Below are 12,690 nucleotides of genomic sequence, written 5' to 3' on the forward strand. Positions count from 1 at the left end.
GGCCGCCGCCGCCGCCCCGCGGCCGCCCGCCGCCCCGCGCCCCGCCGGGGCTGCTCCCGCCGCCCCGCGCCGCGCCGCCCTCCGCCACCGCCGCCTCCTCGTCCTCGCCGGGCAGCAGGTAGCGCGGCGAGGCGGCGGCGGGCAGGCGGGCGGCGCAGCACACGCCGAGCCACGAGCCCGGCGCGAAGCCGCCGCACCCGCTCTGCTCCGGGCCCGGCGGCGGCTCGGGCGGCCCCGGCGGCTCCCGGGCGCGCTCTGCCCAGGGAAGGCTCATGGCTCTATCGCCGCGCGCCCATGGGGCCGCGCGCAGCCCCCGCCTCGCGCGTGGCGCCCCGACGGCTCCGGTGTCGGCCGGGCCCGCGCCCCCCTTTAAGGAGCGGCACGCGCCGGGGTCCCCCCCGCCCCCGCTCCCCCCTCCCCTCCTCTCCCTCGCGCCCCACCCCTCCCGCCGCACGCCCTCCACTCGCGCCGGTCGCGTGTCGGCGCGGCCAATGGCGCTCGCGCGCGCGGGGCCGGCGCGTGCGGGGAGCCAATGGCGCGCGGGGGGAGCGGAGGCTGCGGCCGGCGGCGGGGGGGGGGGTTGGGGGGGGGGTGAGCCCGGGCCGGCGGCACGCGCTGCCCCGCCCCGCCCCGCCCCGGGCAGGCGCGCGCCGGGCGGCCTCCCCGCGAGCGGCGGGGCGGAACGGGGTGGGGGTGCCGCCGAGCGCCCCGACGGCGCGTCGGCCGCGCACCAGGGAGAGCCTCGCACCGGGCAGCGGCCCGGCCCAACGGGGGGCATCGGGGAGAGTCCCGCACCGGCGGGGCAGCGGCGGCGGGCGGCTCTGCCGACAGAGGGAAGCGACACCCGGTGGCACCGGGCCCTCCCCGCCGCGGCATTCTCTGAGGACGCTCCGTCGCGCCGGCCTGGGGAAACATCCTTTTTCCTACAGCCGCCGCTGGCCAAATTTCGGAGGCTCCGGGAAACGCCCGCCTTGGCCTCCCCGCGACTGGCGGGAGTAGCCGTCGGTCCGCCCGGCTCTCGCTGCGGCCGCAGCGACCCTGCCCAGGTGTCGGTGCGAAGCGCTGCCCGCCCGGGACGGTGCGGGCGGCGGTGAAGGGAGCGCGGCGCTGCCGTGCGCATGGTCGGCCGCGAAGCCGCCGAGGGAATGCCCTCGGTTTTAGAGCGGTAATCCCGGGGACAGGCGGGAAGTCCACGCGGGACCCGGTAGGTGAGAAGCGGTGGCGTTTGCAGCCGGGACAGCAAATTGCACCCGGAGCTGCCACGTTTTCGGCAGGGTCCCGATCCCCCGCGAGCGAGTCCTTTTGTTGGGCCAACAATAGCTGGCCAAAGGTGGTGGAGAGGGAAATAGCTCCGTGCACGCATCTTAACTTCCCTTCCGCGCTGCCTCCCCTCCCGCCACCGCCGCCTGCCTGGAGAGGAGAAGTGGAGGTTTGCCCGTGTGAATAGGCGTGTGGAGAACAAAGTGATGGGCACAGTATGAGGTAGATATGTTTTTTCAAAAGTGAATAACTCGCAAGCCAGGGAGGGAGCGAGGGAGTCCAGCAGCTCAAAGCCGAGCGGCAGTGACATGGAATGCGCAGCATTACTAGTTTAGGAAGCTGGCTGGGCACACTTGGCGCATGGCAGGCGCCTGGGGCCCACCTTCCACAAACAACTGGATGGTATTGAGAAAGCACGATGCTGATGGTTTGCTTTCTTTAAAAACAAATGGAGGCAAACCTTCGTGGTTTTTTTTTTTGTTTTTTTTTTTTTTTTTTTTTTTTTTTTTTTTTTTTTTTTTTTTTTCCCCCTGGCAATTATGCTTCAAAGGCAAAAGTTGCTGGAACCCCCCAGAATAAGTTGTCAATTTCTGAACAAAATCTTAGCGTTTACTCGGTAAGAAAGATGGTAAGAGCAGAAGTCAATACCTTGTTTCTGTATAGTATCCATAAAGTTGCCAGACCATCTATTTGTATCTAGCAAAAGCTTTTATACTCTCCTACTGTCTACCCCCTTCCCTCAATAAATACTTCTATCATTACAGGAGAAAAAGTCCTCAGCACTGTGCTGCATGGTGCTGTTTGCTGGCTAAATTCCCAGGCCCCCGGCTTCTCTTTCAGTCTTCAGGCACCACGTGCTCCCCTCCTGGGTGCCCGTGGCACAGGTGTGCTTTGCCAGCAGCCCTGCTGTGCTCTCCTCTCCTCCCCAGGGTTAAGCCTGCGTGTTCCCCATTTGGGGACCAGGTGCCGTGGCTGTGAGCTGTTTCATGCAAGGACCACGGGCCAAACCTTGGAAACGAGCAGGTGCTTTGCTAAGCAGTAGCCACCGACACCTGTTTCCAGAAGCCTAGCAAGCTCCCAGCATGGGGAGAGCCGGATTGGTGCAGTGTTGAAGCCTTAAACTCCTCCCTACAGGCTAGTGGGCTGTGTGGCTGTTGGGCCTCCTTGACAGTAAACCCAATCCTCCATCCCACAAACCCTCCACTGTACTCTGGGCACAGAGGGAAGCAGCATAACATGAGGCCCTCATGTGAATGCAAGGTGGCTGATGCCCTGGAAGGACTCTGTTCTCTGGATACCCCAGGGCTTCTCTCAGGTGCTGGGGACTTCCTTTAGCAGTACCTCAGTGACTGTATGGAGCACTGGGGAGATCGGCCAAACACCTCAGCATGCTTCTGGGATGGGAAAACTTCCCGGCTGGGAAACACTAACAGCTGCTTTTTTTTCAAGGGTGTGTTTTGTGAGCGCATGTACGCTTTGAAACTGGAGGCATCTGAGACTCACTCCACAGTTTGCCTTTGAAAGGACACACACAAAAAGCCATTTTTCCCCACCAACGCCACCATTCAGAGGGGGAAAAATGTTTCACTGAAATCCAGTGGTCTCTGTATGCCTGTATCTGCTGTGTGTGCACACTCAGAGTCAAAGTCAAAGGCAAAGGGTGGTTTATGTCAGTACTGGGTTTAGCTTTGCTCTCCCAGAATAAGATAAATGTAAGTGATGAAGAACTCCTGGGGTTGGCTGAACTCATTTTGTATTCAACACTGCCCGGCCCTTTTCACTTTCCTTTCTCCCTCTCTTTGTATGTTCAAGCCTACTTGAGTTTCTTTTTTTCTTTTGTAGAAGTTGGTTCTTTTGAAGCGGTTCGAGGCACGCCCTGCTGCAAAGGGGACTTCACGGGAGTCGGAAACACAGGCACACCGGTCTGAAACACTTACTGTACAATAGCAGGAATGTAGGAAGCCTTGAAAATGAATCTGCTCTAAGCAAGTGTCAAAGCTTTCAGAGGAAAACAAACTGAACTTATCCCCGTATCTTTATGCATATTTTCCGCCTAGTCCTCCTTTCCTCCCTGCCACCCCCCCCCCCCCCCCCCCCCCAGCCTGGTTAAGGGCCCAGGCAGCAACTCGGGGTCAGGAATGTACTAGTGTTACAGAAAAATGGGTTACAAAGGGGGGACAGCAGACTTGCAAAAAGCCTCCTCTATCATTACAGCCAGAGACATTTTGAAAGCACACAAAGCGCATGGGTCAGTCCTCAGTTTGTACTCAACAGTCTTGTTGCTCATTCAGTCCCATTTCAGGATCAGCCAGCTTCTCTGCAGGCATCACCACTAGTCAGAAAGTATTTTTTCCTTCCCTTTCCCCACGTGTTCTCCTGTTTCCTCCTTTCCTTTTGAAAGGGGGGGGGGGGGGGGGACGGGACACAGAGCCCCCTTTGTACCTCCCCTGGTCTTCATGCAGTAAAACCCACAAGTGTGGATAGAGACCAAGGTGTGTGTCTTGCTCCCTTAGATCAGGTAATCCTCACTGAATCTCTACTGCAACCTGCCCAGGAGGAGGAAAGGGGAATTTCTGTTCTCCCAGTGGCTGGCTTGCTCCCTGGGACAGCAAACCCCATGTAGGAGCTACTACAAACACAAAAAAGACAATGTACAGCTGAATTATTTTTCAAAATATTCACCCAAATAAAGCGTTCATACTTACATTATTCAGAGCAAGATTGCTTAAAGCAGAAAAGGGTAGAGCAGCAAATGTTTCTTAGGCTCTTCCTATGACCAGTGTCTTATGCTTTACTGTCAAATGTGTTTTCAATACACATTAGACGTGATGACTGCAAGGAAAGCAAAAGCCCAGGTACCTGGGAAATCACGTTTCTGAACCCCGCCCCTTTCCACTCATGACAACCAGGACCATGCTGCTACGGAAGCAGATGTGCTCTCATTTCTGCAGAGCAATCTTCCTGGGCAGATTGTTACACTTACCCAATGCCAGTTGCTTCAGCTCTTGGAGTGTTTGTAAAACCAATTCCCATTTCCTGGTGGTATTTATCTCCATAAATGTCTATGCTCTGGGCCTAACCCTGTGGACACTTGCAGTTGCGTGCAGTTAATTCTAATGCAAGTACCTCCACTGCCTCCAAGAGAAATGCAAAGCATTGGTGTAACAATACTTGCCTGCCTCCTGGGGCCATTGTCAGGCATAATGAATTCAGCCTGGTGATACAGTTGGAAATCTTATCTATGGAATTTGTACCTACAAACATTTTTCCCATTTGTTTAAATTTATTTAAAAAGCTTCATATCAAGGAGGCATCACTCATAATAATTTTCCTTTGCTGATTTTGTTTTAAACCCTTTTTTGTTTTGCACTCATCTTGGCAAGAAGGTTCCACTAAAATTGCTAACTACCTTCAGTCCCACCCAAGTCTTGGACAGCTGAAGCACGTCTCAGCTGTGGTACACTTTGAACAACGATGTTATTCCAGGTGTAGCTTGTTCACCCTTTGCAGCAGGAAGAATTCCGCAGGGCCTGTGCATGCTCACAAGCACCACCCACAGGTCTGTCGTTTCAGTTACTCTAGAAATGAGCAGTTAAGAGAACACTAATGATTACCCCCGCTTTAGGAGCAAACGTTTTCTAACACGCTTTCATTTGGCTGCTAGTTGATATGTTTTACTAGGATAAATCACTTAAGCAACAAAATTACCACTGTGATCAACAGTTTTACGGTGTATGATCAATACTTTATTTAGTTTAAGATCAGAGAACTAACATCAATCCATCCACAGAAACAACATATTTCCTACCAATCAAACCTGATCATTTCCTCTTGTTGTCAAGGTCTCTTGGACAAAAGCCCATAGAGTGTAAGTACTCCAGATTTGCTGACACTAGATTTTTTTAACTGATCATCTCTTTTTCACTGTCACTTTAGCCACTGCACCAAGTACAGTTAAAGAAGTTTGCTTTGGGAAAAAATTCTACTCATAGCTTGAGGCATAAATGAAAAGTTTAGCTTGTAGGCTCACTGTGGCATAGTAGTAACATATAAGGGAACAAGAGAGAGAAAAAATAATAGTTGATATGCAAGCAAGAGAAAAAAAAATCAACATTTGAAACAGTCTGCCTTGCCTGTCAACAGCGTCATTACTTGAGCAGTAACCTGGGAGCATATGGAGCTTCTTCAGTTGTACTGGGCCTTCGATCTGCTGTTCTCACATCCATTGCCCACAAAGCTCTCGGCCATCAGGCAGCCCAGTCCCTGAAGGAGGTTTCTTAGCTGTGGAAATGCCAGCCTGGAATCTGAACCTTTGTGGGTCTCCTGAGGAGGGAAGGTCTCTAAAATGTGAAGAGTAAATATTTACAGTCACAACAGCCAAAACAATGTGGAGAACAGTGGTCCTTCTAAGGGGAGAAAATCAAGTGAACGGACCCAGTTTGGTGCTCATCAGCATCTCACATCAATCCCTAAGAGCTATTCCCCAAGAAAACCTTGTCAGCCAAGAAAAAATACTACCATGCCATTCATGGGAAGAAATCCTCTCACTTAATCCCTGAGAGCAAAAAGCATAGGGCTTCTAGGAACAATCTATTTACAACACAACACAGCACCAACAGAGCTTTCAGGAGCTACCTCTGTGAAAGGCTGTGAAAAGAAACCTTTCTGAAGACATCTTCAGCTGGTCGACTACCTTGTAAATTAGGATGTCTTAAGAATTTCTACTTGTTAAAAAAGTGGAACCATTCCTTTTATTCCCTCCCCTCCCTTCATGGGGTTAAGACAGAAATTTTTGTGTATTTTTTAATATACAAAAATTGAACATATAAAGATGATTAAGTTTTAGGGGCACCTCAAAATTCCAAGCCATGCAGAAAACTTTTCCCAGCCTATTAGACAACAGACAGCTTCAGCACAGCCTTGCTTGCAGTACCTGTGACAGTGTTCTCATAGGTTTTGTTCAAGCAGCAATGCTTAGCTGCAGTCCTGCAGCTCTTGGGAAGCAGTTCTCCCGTGGCAGTAGGCTTGCAAAACCCTGACTGCAGCAAGACCTGTACCTCTGCCCTGAGTTGCAGAGCTGATTGGTCTGCAGAGGGAGGGAGACTTACAAGCATTACTATTTTTCAGGCATGCAGGATGATTTGACCTCCTTAAAAGTTTTAGAAATTCCCAGAGGGCCAAGCTTAGTGTTCCTCTGCAGTGAGCAAGAGCTCTGTTGAGGCAGAAGGTGAAGCTAGACATAGCTGACGGCCTGCTGAGGCCAGGCACATGACAGCTTTCATCAGGAACCCACGGTTTGCAGTAGCCCGGGTGTTTGGCACTCGTGTCACAGATGAGCTCAGCGAGAACCCGAGTGGCTCGGTTTTGGAGGAGGGGATGCCAGGAGTAACCAGCATCCCACCCTGCCTGGTTTATGAAGCAGAAACCCCCACTTCTTGCTTCAGCACAGGTGTTGCACCCACTTGAGGAGGAATTATCTGTGCCGTAGGCCTCCGTGCCTTCACACCCCGATAAGAGCACGAGGTGACGTCCATGGGAAAGCAGCACACAAGCAATGTCCGGCCAAAGCTGCTTTGCTGAACAAAACCCTGGTGCCATCGCGGGTCCTCGAGTGCCCTGCCACAGCCGCCCGGGATGGACACACGGGCATTTCCCACCCACCCCTCCCAGCGAGACGGGTCCCCCCGGCTCGGGGCTCCTGCTCTGGTGGTGCTCGGTGGGCACCGGGGGTCAGCCGGGCTGGCCGAGCCCACAGCACGGCACTGAAGGTGCCCCCCAAAGCCTCGCCCTGGTGAGACGGCGGCGAGGCCACCACCCGGTCCCCTCGGGTGGGGTGTGCGCCCCGGCGCTGCCCCGCTGCCGGCAGCAGGTTGAATATTGTAGGTGTGGGCGATTAAAGTGTCGCCGGCACAATGGCGCTCTGTGTCCCATTCGCCACGCCCGGGCTCCTCTTTGGAAAGCGCACACAAGAGGTGACAGGGCGCTGGCCCCCGCCATTATCCCGGCGGCATAGCGCCGCGGTCCGCCCCGTTTCCCGGGAAATGGCGCTCCCCGGCCGCCGCGGGACCACCGCGGCCGCGCACGGCTCCGCGCTCCCCCCCTCCCCTGCCCGGGAACGGCGGTCCCGTGAGGGGGGACGGCGAGCGCCTGGCGACGGGGAGCCACAATGCCACTGCTGGCGCCCCCGGGGCACTTTTCGGGGACGAGAGCCGCCCGTCCCGTCGGGGCACTAGCGGTACCGAACGCCGCCCGGCCGCCGCCACCGTGAGGGAGCCGGAGGCGGAGCCGCAGCGCCACCGCCCGGGCGGCGCTGGGCAGGGCAGGGCCGGGCCCGCCGCCGAACCCGCCCGGCGCCGCCGCTCCTTCGGCGCGGCTCCTCTGCCCTTCTCACCAGCGACAACAGTGCTTTACCCCCGTATTTCCCTTGTTTTCTTGTGGTGTTTTTTTTTTTTTTTTTTTTTTTTTTTTTTTTTTTTTCTTCAGCTGCCCACCATTAACTCAGGAAGATGCAGTGCGTGACAGTGGATGGAGATCTGCACGCAAATGCACTACACCTGCCACTTCTTCACGTGGCTTCACCCCGTGAAATAGAAATTCGTGTCTCTGCTCCGAGTTATCTTCTATTTATACACTCCAGCGAATTACTGTATGCCGTGGATTATAAAACCTCTGTCTGTAATGCCATGAGTAATAATTCACTGGCTGTTAAGTTTTGGAAAGAAAAGCTGCTTCTATGTGTCAATACTTATGGAATAAATGTTTAGGAATATTAATGGATATGTTTTTTCTTTTCAAACAACTCATGTAAGACACAGCAGACTTAATACACATATGGATAGACCTACATTTGTCAGATGATGTAGAAAGTCTTAAAAAGTGAAGACTGCAGTGACCTTTATGGAAGATAATTAGTGTGTCTTTCAAAAGTCTGATTTCCAGGCATATCCTCTCTACCTATCTTTTATCTTGATGTAAAAAAAAAAAAAAAAAAAAAAAAAAAAAAAAAAAAAAAAAAAAAAAAAAGCTCCCTGTGTCCCATATCAACTCTACTTTCTGTATTGTATAGATGGACAGACAGGATAATTTTTCAATCGTATAGAGGGTTTATGGAATTCTGTTTTGTTGGCAGGGAGGAGGTCAGAAAACTTCATCTGCAGTCTCCTAAACCTGGGGAGACATAAAACCAATCCAAGCAACAGCAGATATGATTCAGAAAGGTCTGTAAAAGCTAGAGCAAGACAAACCATTCCAGTGTTGCCTGGGCACTATTTAATAAAGTAACATGCTTTCCTGTTACACTACATCAATTTCTTGCTGTGTGTGCTGTCATGCCGCAGAGACCATTCCTTAAAAACGTGTCAGATAGGAGTAGCAAGTAACCACATTATTAGCTTTGTTCACAGTATTTGCTTTCTTTCTCCCGTTCCCCCGTGTGTAAGCAAAAGAATTAATTAGTAACAACATGGGTCAGCTGTGATTACTCTTACTGTCGTCCACAGTGAATATTCATAGCCAGGGAATATTGAAAACCAAACAAGTCCTCCCCACTGTGTGTGTGAAGAAGCATGTCCCTGGCCTGTGGGGGAGACAGGCAAGCTTACCAGCGGTGGCAGGGCTACAATGCACTCACAGAGCTGCCCGCTCTTTTTTTTTTTTTTTTTTTTTTTCCCCTTGCATTTGAAAGGGACATGAGCAAGACTGGCAGAGTGCAACAAATGTAACACACAATCCACAAAAAATTGTGGGTTTTTTAAAATTTTTTTTTCCAGCCACACTTTTTAATTTCTAGCAGTTGTATAATATTTACCACATTCTCACTCCTGGTAAAAATGCTTGTTGTCAGGATCTTCTGGCTGCTTCTGGCTCTGCTGAGTGGGAAAAGAGGGTCCCTCTGCAATCTAGGGGAGTAAGTGACACCTCTGAGTCTTTCTTTGAGTAGCAACAAAAATTAGATTCATGTGGAGCATTTTCCTATATGCAGAAGGAGGGTATGATATTTCCAGTCCAGTAGTACCAGTGTGGTGGGCCGGGATACTGCACCCTGTGTATCAAAGCTGCTACTGCAGCCCCGAAAGGAGGGAAAAGTCAGGCAAAGCTCAGCTGACCTATTGGGCAACCAGGTGTGAACCCTCAAATTAGGCATGTGTGTGTCTTGAGACATTTTTGCCCTGAAATAAATCCTTGTTTCCTTTCTCCCCCTGTTCTCCATAGCCCACCAGGGCTCTGGTGCTGGAGTCCCAATGGAGGTGGAGGGGGGTGCAGACAAAGAGCCACAGCAGAGAGAGCAGTAGCTGTGAGCCCGGCACTGAGCGCTCACCCGGCGGGATGTAACATGAGGCACCTGTGGGGCTGTGTAAGCAAACCTGTCTCTCACACCTCACAGAGGATGTACCTGGCTGGGTGCCAGGTGCCGACCAAAGCTGCTCCATCCCTTCCCTTCCTCAGCTGGACAGGGGAGAGAAAATATAATGAAAGGCTCAGGGGTTGGGATAAAGAAAGGGAAAATCATTCACTCATTATCATTGTTGGCAAAACAGACTTGACATGGGATAAATATAATTTATGCCCAATCAGATCAAAGTAGGGTAATGAGAAGTAAACCCAGATCTTAAAATGTCTTCCCTCCACCCCTCCTTTATTCCTGGGCTTAACTTTACTCCTGATTTTCTCTACCTTTCTGCCCCTCAGTAGCCCAGAGGAACAAGGAACAGGAGCTGGGGTCAGTTCATGACACATTGTCTCTGCTGCTCTTTCCTCCTCAGGGGAGGAATCCTCGCACCCTTCCCATACTCCAGTGTAGGGTTCTTCCCACAAGGGACAGTTCTTCATGAACTCTTCCAGCATGTGTCCCTTCCACAACGTGTAGTCCTCGAGTGTGGGTCTCCCACAATGTCACAAATTCTGCCAGCAAAACCGCTCCAGTGTGGGCTCCTCTCTCCATAGCTCTTTTCTCCTGACAGAACATGCCAGGAGTCTGCTTCAGCATGTGCTTCCCACAGCATTCCTTTGAGCATTCATCTGCTCTGCTGTGCTGTTCTCCACGGGCTGCAGGTGGATCTCTGCTCCACCTTGGACCTCCATGGACTGCAGGGGCACAGCTCCCTCACCATGGGCTTCACCATGGCCTGCACAGGAATCTCTGCTCCAGCGGCTGGATAGCTCCTCCTGCTTTTTCTGCTTGACTACGGGTCTGCAGAGCTGTTTCTTCACCCATTCTCCCCCTCTTTCCCAGTGGCAATTGCTCCTGAGCAGTAACATTTTTCCCTTATTAACTCTGATATCCCTGAGGCACTAACACCATTAGTTGCCTTGTGCAGTGACAGGTCCCCCCTGAAAGTGGCTGTCACAGTGTTCCTCGGATATGGAGGAAGCTTTGGGCAGCTTCTCACAGAAGCCATCCTTGTAGCTGCCCCCACTGCCAAAATCGGGCCACACAAACCCAAACAGCTCTCATACTTTACTGCCACACCAGCTGCTGCAGGGGCCAGGAGAGCAACCCAGGGAAGCACCTGCAGCTGGGTGGTTACTTCAGGAGCTTGATGACTGTCTCATACACCCCCAAAACCTTTCAACAATTAATGGGCTTGCCTTTTAACTCTTTATTTTGATTTGGAGGGTCAGTCTTTTAATGGATGATAGCTGGAATTTCAAATAAAGCTGTTGTTAACTTTTGTTTTGGCACTGTCCAGCACTCCCTTGTCTCGTGTTGGTGGATCATCCCCTTAGAATAAAGAATGGGACAGAAGTGTTGACTTTTTTTTCAGAAAGGGGAAAAATTATCATGCACTGGAAGAAATGTTTGCCTTACTAGTGCTGGTAGGAATAATTAGCTACAGAAGAACTGAGCTCTGATATCATGGTGGAGGAGTGTCCTGTGCTTGCTGGGCTGCAGGTTGCTGTCTTTTTCCACTGGTATGGCAGTTATTGATCCCAGAAATATTTGTTTTTCCCCTTACAGCAGTGAACTGGCTCTGAGATGCTGAATTCTTCCTTCTGCCCCAAGTTACCTGTGTGACCCAGAGTACAGCAGTTAATGACCTGACAGTATAGTTTTCCAGTTGAGAAATGCTGCAGAAATAGACTCTGTAGTACACACAAAGTATTATACCACTGTGATGAATGGGTCTGGGGGGCACAGATTTTCAAGACTTGACAGGTAGTATATTTAATTTTATAACTACATCTCTTGAAAAGTATTTTCTTTCTAAATTAGGCTCTTGGTTCCTGCAATTTTGAGGCACTGGTTAAATGTTTATGTTTAGGATTTTTTTTAAGCTATGAATCACTTCCCCTGATCTGACCTTATTTTGGAGGCTTCTATTTCTGACCTCATGAATGATACCTTGGGTGAGATGTAACAAGCTGATAGATTGTGATGATGTCTTCACAGTTGCCCACTGCTGTTGATGTGACACGTGGATGCATGTGTTCATGTCCTAGTGTTTATCAAAAATTTTGTCTGTGACTAAGATTAAGGGGGAGACACTTGGTTTTGACATTTATTTCAAAACAGCTCTGCAGAGTGAAAGGGAAACATTAATTAGTACTGAGAGAAAAATGATGAATGCATCAAAGATGATGTGTTGGTGTGATGCCTTTTTTGTTTTGGAAACTATATTTTTTTTGTTAGCTACAGCCACAAGCATGCACAAAGGAAGCTAGTTTATTTTTCATGTCATCAGCTTTGAGCAGAGTTAACAAAATTAACTTTTTGAGGGCATTAACCTCCAGGAAGCTGCAATGACCCAGCGAGTGTTCACAGAAAGGGTGTTCTCATCACTTCATAGCATCCTACGTAAGTAGGAAAGAAAAAGATACTCTGAAAAATCAGATTTGTTAGCACTTTTTTTTTTTGGTGAAGTCAAGAGGGAGACAAAGGGGTCTTTGGCACTGGTCATGCTGCAGCTGTGTCCCTCAGGGCTGCAATCATTCACTTGCTTGGCTCAGCAGGACTTTTTATCTCCAGGTATTCACTGCTGGTCAATAGAAACATCTTTCTAGGTGATTCTTTGAAATCAGATAAACATGTTTTCTTCCACTGCTCCCTTTTTGTTTGTAGCTGGTATCTCAAAAAGGTCATATAACTGCAGATACCATGCAAACAACTCATCTTTATAAACAGCTGGCTTGTAACTCCAGTGGAGCTACTGCAGCAGAAACACTTGACAGTCTACAGCACTTCCCTGGAATTTGTTGTAAAGAAAGGGACGTGTCACGTAGGGTTCACCATGATGTAGTCCATTTTAGAGGGTACATCTGTCATATCTGTCAAACTACCTGGCTCTAGAGAGGTGTGTCTGTGAGTGTGACAGGGACACAGTGCCACTATTTAGGTGAATGATCCCCTGAATGCCTCCTAAGCTTAACAGAAATTGTAACATGTCAGGAATATTATTTAAGTGAATGAAACACTCTGAATGTAAAAAGCCA

This window comes from Chamaea fasciata, unplaced genomic scaffold (assembly GCF_029207755.1).
Source record: "Chamaea fasciata isolate MVZ Bird 193981 ecotype frontalis unplaced genomic scaffold, bChaFas1.0.hap1 SCAF_6, whole genome shotgun sequence".
Taxonomy (NCBI): Eukaryota; Metazoa; Chordata; class Aves; order Passeriformes; family Sylviidae; genus Chamaea; species Chamaea fasciata.